This window comes from Tachysurus vachellii, chromosome 1, assembly GCF_030014155.1.
Source record: "Tachysurus vachellii isolate PV-2020 chromosome 1, HZAU_Pvac_v1, whole genome shotgun sequence".
Classification (NCBI taxonomy): Eukaryota; Metazoa; Chordata; class Actinopteri; order Siluriformes; family Bagridae; genus Tachysurus; species Tachysurus vachellii.
This window is the reverse complement of record NC_083460.1, coordinates 31592318-31601310: the sequence shown is the minus strand read 5'-3', so window position 1 is coordinate 31601310 and position 8993 is coordinate 31592318. Positions and strand designations below refer to the sequence as shown.

At 37.1% G+C, this 8993-nt stretch overlaps 1 long non-coding RNA gene across 1 annotated transcript in view; it reads left to right on the top strand.

Annotated features, from left to right (window-relative positions):
• Nucleotides 1-7032, top strand: part of LOC132842225 (uncharacterized) — a 9172-nt gene extending 2140 nt beyond the window's left edge. The window contains exon 2 of the long non-coding RNA XR_009648005.1: nt 4180-7032. This is a non-coding gene — a long non-coding RNA (uncharacterized LOC132842225). The remainder of the gene's footprint in view (nt 1-4179) is intronic.
• Nucleotides 7033-8993: the final 1961 nt, after the last annotated feature.

The window sequence follows — 8993 nt, the reverse complement described above, 5'->3', positions numbered from 1 at the left end:
AAATATTGAACTGAGTGTAGAAAGTAATTCAGGTATAGATTTTCACTCCCTTTTCAGTGAGTATAATCCAACACACGCAAGCACACAAAGCAGCACACATAAAGAAGTACTCTTTAACCTGGCAGACCTGCACATTTTTACTTTTACAACTAGGCAGTAAACAAGTCGACACCAAAGCTTGGCTGTGTGCGATTAACTCAAGCTCACACATGCACAAAAAGAGAACACACCGGCCCTGAGCAACCCATTTATAGCTTTTACACACTCAGACCAGGCACCAAGAGTTCTTTACATTCTTTTAGCTAATTTCACTCATTCAGAATATTGTTTGATTTGATCCTGTCTTTCAAAAAGGAATATGTCAGACGTTATTTAGCAAAAGCAGACATGTTTATAGTGAACATGATTGCACACATTTTTAATCCATTTATGTATATTGTCTGCTGTACAAGTACCTGTGAATGAGCTGAATGATACACTAGCGGGAGGACGTCAGTTATAACATTACATGCTATAATGTAAGAACAGTAAAACATATAATAGGCTTTTTAATTAATAAAAAAACATTTATTACTAGGGTATAAGAGGAATAAAACACTTTAGGATATGACGTATGAGTATATTCTGTCAGAAGAGTCCTTGTATCTTGAATCTTGTGATATTGAATTGCTTTCTGCTTTCATTGTATGATTCATACATCACTTGAAGCGTGTATATTATCCGAGCAGAAGGAATTATCAGCAGAAGGAATCCACACCCCTTCCAGCTCTCTCTGACCGCCACTCAGGACAGAGGCCGTAACGCTTTAATGCTGTAGGGACGTGTGTAGGAGTGAGAGCTGACATTTAAAACATAGATCATCCCATCTTAAGCCCTGAGACTGGAGTATTATCTCATCTATCCCCAGCCTGTCTCTCCTGACCTTTTACTGCCTGATGGTCCAGTGGAACTCAGCTCCTCAGAGCATTCGCTGTTTATTCGCCAAGTGCTCTCGACTTCCCATAACTCACTTATCCATTCTTCTTTTTATTTGTTTATTTACCCAGAAAGTGTTGTCTTACACAGTATAAGGAATAATGACTTCATTGTGAGGCATTTCTCCACTCTCATACTACCTTAAGTATTTTATTATAATGATTATTGTTGTTGCTATTGTTAATCAAGATTAAACTGAAACTAAAGTAGAATATATACATCGAATAGCTCTAAATTTAAAACAAAAAAAAAAAAGAAAACAGAGAAAATGAATAAAACATGGCTATCATATCAGAAATTAAACAAGATATAAATAAACATGTTTTAAAAAATACAGAGAATTGACAAACATGACTAAAATAGCGGAAGCAAAATCATTTAACTAATGTAAAGTATAAATACATTCATATCTCTCAATTCAAAGTGAAAATGAATATATAAATGTAGAAAATATTTAACTTTGTATAACTTTTTTATACCTTGTATAAAATTACCTAATAATTTGATAATGTACTTGTGTGGAGATGCAGTGTAAGGTTTTTATGAGACAGGATGCGTACAGTGTGTGATGTGTATGGAAAACCTGAGGGATGGAAAATGTGCTGTAATAAGTCATGTTGTCGTGGAGTTATCAGAGAGAATCAGACAGTTCAGCAGACTGCACGTCATAATCGAGCCATTATGAAGACCAGCGTGAGGGTGGTGCAGGAATGTTCCAGTGGAGGATGGTAGCAATAACACAGAACATTATTCACTCTTCCCTCTTCTTTTATTCATCTAATCATTCAGACCTGTATGTAATGTGTAATGGTGTACTGACTGAGGAACGCATATTACACACTTGCAGTATTGATAAATTTACACTTCAGATGTGTAAACAGAGGAGAAATGTTTGGCATCATCACGCTCTAGAATAAGCATTGAGCAACACAGTTGTATGGTGCCAGTTCACATCGTAAACTGTCTGAGTCTTTCTGAAACAGGACGAGAAAACAAGCAGTGAGTGTAGAGTGAGCATGAGTGTCTGTTACAGCTGGGGGATATGATCAGCAATTCCATAATACACTTTTCTGACATTTTTTTAATCATTTTAAACTGATTGGAAGCAGCTTAATGTTATACTGTAAATGAAAATATACCTTTTATATTTACCTATTAATATACAGTATATGCTGTTATACTGTTTTTAATGTATATCTTTAAGGATTGTGATGCGATATTTTTGTTGTATCGCCCAGCCATAGTGTCTACATACAGAAAATATACTGATTCATCCATTAAGTTCATGTACCTCATTTTTTACAGATGATTTATAGATTTGTAGTTACGATACTACAATCATAGGGAAACAAAGCAGTTCATTTTTGGTCTTTTTTTGGTTTGTGAGTAGTTTTAATAGTTATTATGTTATTATTAAGTTTTAGAAACCTTTACATTTATCCATTTAATTTTGATATTTTTTCTGTTCATGTTTTACTGTTATTCATTTTAGTTGAGAAGGCTGTTGCTGTGCCTAATCTTTAATGAGGAAGCTTAAATTATGTATATTTGGGTATTTCCGGATTCCCTGTCATCTTAGCATTTTACTTAAATTACTTAAATCGGTATTGAAATAAAGCATATTTAGAGCAAGAGCTCTGTATTCTGCTGTGCTTCTATTCAGTACAACAGTAAGATTGCCAGTGTGATGTTGATTTTAGAGATCAGTACTATAAACATGAAACCTTTATGAAGTAACTGATTGTTCAGACACAGAATGACAAATAATTTGGATTATTTTGCTCTGTCCATGGAAATGCAGCTGGATCATAGTGTTGTCTGTTGCCATGCCAACACACAGACAGATGGATTGCCCATAGTAAGTGTAATAATAGTTTCAGTGTGTTCAGACTGTTGCTAAAATTGGAATATTTATGTAGTGGACACGGACAGTGTCCACTACATAAATATGTATCTACCAGAATGATCTACTAACTTTCAGTGCTCTTGGAACACAGCTTGTCTAATCAAACTAGTGGGCCAGAACTAACTGTTGTATAACATTGTTTTTGTAATGTGCTAAAGCAATGTACGGATTTATACAATAGCTAAAAATTAGCTTTTACTGTCCTCTAATTTGACTTCCTACTATCAAGATGCAGTTTGCATACTTGGTCTAAAACGTTATCATTTCTATAGCAACAGCTCATCCACATGGACGATGGATGTTAATGGCCTACAATGTAAAATAATTTATATGGTGATGTTTTCTGTAATGAGATGTTTTATTTCAAATTTATAGAAGGAGTTATCTTTAGTGCCAGGACTATGTAGAGGTATACAGTCAGAGGTATAGAAAAAAAAAAGACTAGCTGGTGAAGGGATGTAAATTTTTAGCTGCTATAATGTAAATGAGAACAGACACTTTCTTGTTACATGGACTTACGTATTACAACATTAACTGTAACTAGTATGTACATTTCCTGAAGAAAATGTGAATGGTGCTTGCACGTGGCAAGTTCCCCTCATCGTGCTGATTGTTTTGATATGTCATATGTCCATGTTGTGCTAATATTTTTTTTCATGTGACATCACGTGATGTCACGTGACGTGAACAGAATACACGTGAGGCAGTTCCCCTCATTGCGCTGAGTGTTTTGATATGTCACATGTCCATGTTGTGCAAATTTTTGATTTTCATGGAATTTCCCATTCATTTCTATGGGATTTTTTCATTTCTATGTCCGCTGTGCAAACATCGTTTGTTGGATCGCTTAAAAAAGTCATAGCACACCTCTCCTCAATGATCGATTTGACACCTCATTCATGGGTCTAGGACAAAAGCTGCGGGACAAGCACCATTAATTTGCAAGCACCATTAATTATAAACAGAGAAAAAGTATGATGGTATTTTGTAATTAAATAATGTAATAAAATCTTTGTTTTTCTAAGAGGAATTAAGCTCTACAGGACATGTTAATAATCAACTCCATGGTGGTAACAGTAACTCCACTTCATGCCACAACCCTGTTGTTGATAATCTTTGTATAACAGCATGACACAGTGTGTTTATGTTCTTTGCCTAGTTATAGTTTTTCATTTGTTAACATTAATAAACCCATAAGCCCATGAATCCAGCCATATTGTATGGCTTGAGACAGCTTTGGGTGAAATTTATTTTTGCATTTAGTGGATTTGTAAACTCTTATTCCTCTCTCTCCACAGGGTGAAAATTGGGGCTCTGAGGAACGTGTGGTGTGCAGCTGGTGAAAGCTCTGTGGTGGCAACCATGCTGTGACGGAGCGGGTTCCTGGCATCGTGATTTGGTGGCCAAACAGAAGTGAAAAATCACATTGCCAGGGATTTCCACTCCTGCACGGCTCACATGGTGCTCAAAATCTGCTATAACGGCACACCAGTGAACTTTCCAGATCACTTCAACTTATAGCTGTATAAAGAAGACAGATAAAAAACAACAACTAGTCAGTGGGTTCATATTGCTGTGTATATACTGTACCTCTGACATCACTTGGACAAATTGCTGACATTAGCTATTTGTCAAAATCTCCTTTGATGCTATGCAAGTTTTTGCATGTTGTGGCGGTGTCTAAGTCAAAAGGTGTTCTGTCAGATCATTTAAGCACAGCGTCTTTTCCAAACTCAGTAAAACACAAGCAGCGAATCACATTTTTGGAAACGTCACATCACATGTTCTCAGATATAACTGAAACTCTTGCATAAATTATCGAATGAATTTCTTGCATGCTAGTCTTGGAAGCCTCCTTGAGCTTTGATGATTATCTATAGCTCATTTCATACGTTTTTTGTGATTCATACCGGGTTCAGTGGCTTTTTTCTCCACATGCACTGCCTCGTTGCTTGCTTGAGGCACAGAGCTTAGCTAATTGGTGAGCATTGATCCATTAAATATACTGTTCACAGTGGCTAAGTTCAGCGTCTGCAGTGAGAAAGCTAACAGGATGTTGCAGAGCTCTTCTGGATTTCTACCAGTCATTGTGGTTATACTGTACCTAACAGAGCCTAACAGATGGGATAATGAACGAAAGGACAGGTTTGGTCTGCCAGGTAGGCACAGAAGTGTTTGCTCCAAATGTCAAACCAGTTACGGCTTGGCGGTTTTCATTTAATGCTTCCTCAAAAGCCATTTTGGCTCTGAATAATAGAGTTGACTTACCTCTCAATCCTGCCCTCATATCAGCAGTAGGCATCAGGTCAGCCTCCTATTTGAGTGGAGATTAATGTCAAATTGGGAAGCTCAAATTTTGCATTTCAGTGACTCAAGCATGTCCAACACACTTTATTTGTAATCATTTGTACAATTCATATGTAACTGATATACTGTATCTAATAATGTCACCTTTCCTCTTGATTTAAATGATATCTATCATCAGTCACCTTAGTCATTTGTCCAAAGTTTAATATTTAATAAATTTTGAATGTGTCCCTTGATAAATGATGTTTTATTCAATATACATTTCATGTTAGTGTGACACCATTGCGAGGTTCATGAAGACTTGGAATCTCAATGTAATGCTTAAAAAGAGTGAGAAATTGAGTGTAAAAAGATGTAGCATGCTCAGAGGGCCGAGGCCTCCGGTGCCTGCTAAGCTGGTAACAGTGTTTTCACAGAGAGCTGGCTCAGCTCAGCAGGAACAGGAGTTCTGCCGCATCCACCATCCACTCCTCTCTCCTCCCATATTGTCTGGGAATATAAATTGTACATGTATTTGAGGAAAAACTCTATTGGACACACAAGGCTAGTAGTAAATTTGCTGCATCTCTAATAAGTGCTTATCTATCTATCCATTACTTCACCAAAAACAAGGCTATTAATTCAGTCATCAGTGAGATCTGGCACTAGAAATGTGTGACTTTTTGTCTTTTAACCTAATTCTGCTTGCTTTTCTTGTACTTACAGAAAAAAACACCCTTTGGTGTTCCTGGGCGTTACAGACGGTCAGGGTGAATTATGGCCAGCTCCTTATTTTAGGGCCTTTTTGTCACCTCCATTTACGAGTGAATAATGGTCGTCATATATCTCAGGTGTACCATAGATCTCGCTGGGTTTGCATGCATGAGTCTAACTTTAGCTTTCATCCTTTCATGTCTGGACGGAGCCGCTGCTATAAGAGCCGGGTGAGATTTACAGCTGCATGTAAAAGAAGAGCCTAAAGGTCTCAATTGGCTATCAGCTTTCACGATGTAAACTCTATCACTAGTGTTTCTGTGTGATAAACATGTTCTCATTCAGACTTCTCAAACACTGCATGGCTTCTATTAATGGGGATCTCTGTTACACAAAATGGTTTGAGGCTATGTGCAAGGATAATAAATCCAGAAAATAATGGAAGTCTGTCTTGTGCTAAAGACTAGTTTCTGTTCTTCAGGTCATGCATGAGTTCTTGATTCTGATCAGAAGGATAGCATGTTTATAATAATTAAGTCATTTTTACATGTTATCATTTCTATGCTAACAGCTCAGTCATAGGGACTTGAAGTTTTTCTATAAAGAATTTATAAATTTAAATTAAATATTATTTATTTTTTAAATTTAATCTACATTTATTTAACATTTATAGAAGGAGGCTCTGCTGTCAGTGCTTGAAACAATCTGAGAAAAAACTATAGCTTTAAGTTTTCTGACATCTTCAAAACAGAGGAGTTTCTACTTTCCATTTTCTCTGTAACGTCTCAACCTTTCTCGTCTCATTAACATCAAGAAGTGTAACAGCTGTTTATAGCTGCTATAATGTATGTTATAGCTGCTATAATGTATGTGAGCACAGGAGCTAATAAACATTAAAATGTAACAGATAAAAAGTGCAGTGGTGGCTTAAGTGGTTAAAGCTTCGGGTTGTTGATCAGGGTTCAAGCCCCAGCACTGCCAAGCTTTGGGCCCTTGAGCAAGGCCCTTAACCCTCTTTGCTCCAGGGTTCTGTATCATGGCTGACCCAGACCTCTGAACCCAACCTCCAAAATTTGGGATATGCAAAGAAAGAATTTCACTGTGCTGTATGTATATGTGACAAAAATAAAGGCTTCTATAACAAGTTGTAATTATTGGCAGTTTGCTCTGGTATAAAGGAAACAAAACACTTTGGAGTATGATGTTATAGGAAAATAATCTCAAGGTGAAAAACCTCAGGGTGGTAACTCAACTTGTACATCATAGAAATCATTGTTGGTTATTTTGCTCTAATAAGACAGTGATTTATTCTTCACTAAATTCTATTATGATCTTTGTTCAATCCAGATGGATGAGTTTATAGCATTACAGAATTCAGCTACACAGCAAAGTGTAGTTTGTGTGCAAAAATGATTTAAGAAGACATCACTGAAGACCAGGGTGTTTAGAGTAGCCTTGACATTAGAGTAGCCTTGTAACGCTTGAACAAAACTCAGCAGCGAAGCTTAGAAAAATGCCATGGTTGCTTGGGGCAAAGGGGAAATTCAAGTTTTAATTTCTAACACATTACCCAATAATATTGGAAATGATAGCTTTTAAATACTAGACGTGTGTTACAGAGGATGATTATGGCTAATTGGCTTAAGTGCTATAAATTATAGAGTAGATGTTCTGTCCTACTGTCCACACAGAGCACAAGGGAGAGAGTGTTGTATTACCATGTGGGATACAAATAAATTACAAAAATTAGCCTCTTTTATTATTTAACATTTTTTAATGAAGTCTGATGACCTAGACTGCCACACACAGTGACCAGAGTGTGTACAGAGGGTGTTGAGGTTTCTCAGTGTGTGCGGTGGCGTGGCGGGGTTTCCTGAGATGAAAGCAGCTGCCTCTTATTTCAATTTCATAGCCTTGTCTTAGCCCTTTTATCCTCGCCTCACACACTGACAGCTGGATTTTTTTCATGTTGTTTGATATTCATTTAGTTGTTTCCGCTCTGTGTGTGTGTGTGTGTGTGTGTGTGTGTGTGTGGTTTATAATTTGATTAAGTTGTGCAAGACCAGCTGTGTTAGAAAGCAACTAAGCAACATGAAAACAAAGGCACTGTGTTGAGGATGCACAGATCATCCCAGGTTACTGCCTGAATAAACACTTTATAGAACATGCTCATTTATTGTATTACACAGCCAGCCAATCATATGACAGCAGCAAAATGTATAAAATCATGCAGATAACAGATCAAGTGCTTCACCAGAATGGAGAAAAATCTCAGAAACTTTCACTTTGGCATGGATGCTGTTACTAGGTTGAGTGTGAAATCTCAAATATAATGGTCTGTGGGGTTTATACAGAGTGGTGCAAGAAACAGAAAGTTGTTCAGTGGAAAGAAACGCTTTGATGATGTGAGGTCAGACTTGTTTGAGCCGACAGGTAGTCCATTAGAACTCAAATAATTACTCTTTACAACAGTGATAAGCAGAAAAAAAATCTCAAAAGCATAACACATGGAATTTTGAGGCAACTGGATTTACCACATCAGGTTCCACTCCTGTCAGAAAAGAACAGGCTGCATTGTGTACAGACTCAGCCAAACAGAACAGTCGCAGACTGGAAAAACATCGCCTGAGCTGATCTGGCTTGAGGTTTGATGCTCACTACAATTGTAAAAAGTGGATACTGTGAATAACCATGGGCTTCCAGTAGAAGTTAACTATATCTATATAGTTCTATATCTATCTATCTATCTATCTATCTATCTATCTATCTATCTATCTATCTATCTATCTATCTATCATCTTGTGCCCTTTAATTTTATCATCTGCAAATCAGCCGGACATGTTGCAACTGCATTCTTTTTACAGATATGATGTCACTATTAGGCAAGTCAGCATGCCGTGGCATCACACAGGAAAATCAGCTTTAGGGCAGGAACTGTTTGTTCAGTGTAAAATACATTAAGAAACACACCTTACTGAAGGGTAATTTTGAGGCATGCTGTAACCAGAGCTTTCATGTCACAGTGTCAGGGTCTGAGTAGGAATGTGATCCAGAGCAAATCCTCATAATTCAGTAGTTTGTCATTGATAAGGTTGGATTTTGTCAAAATGGC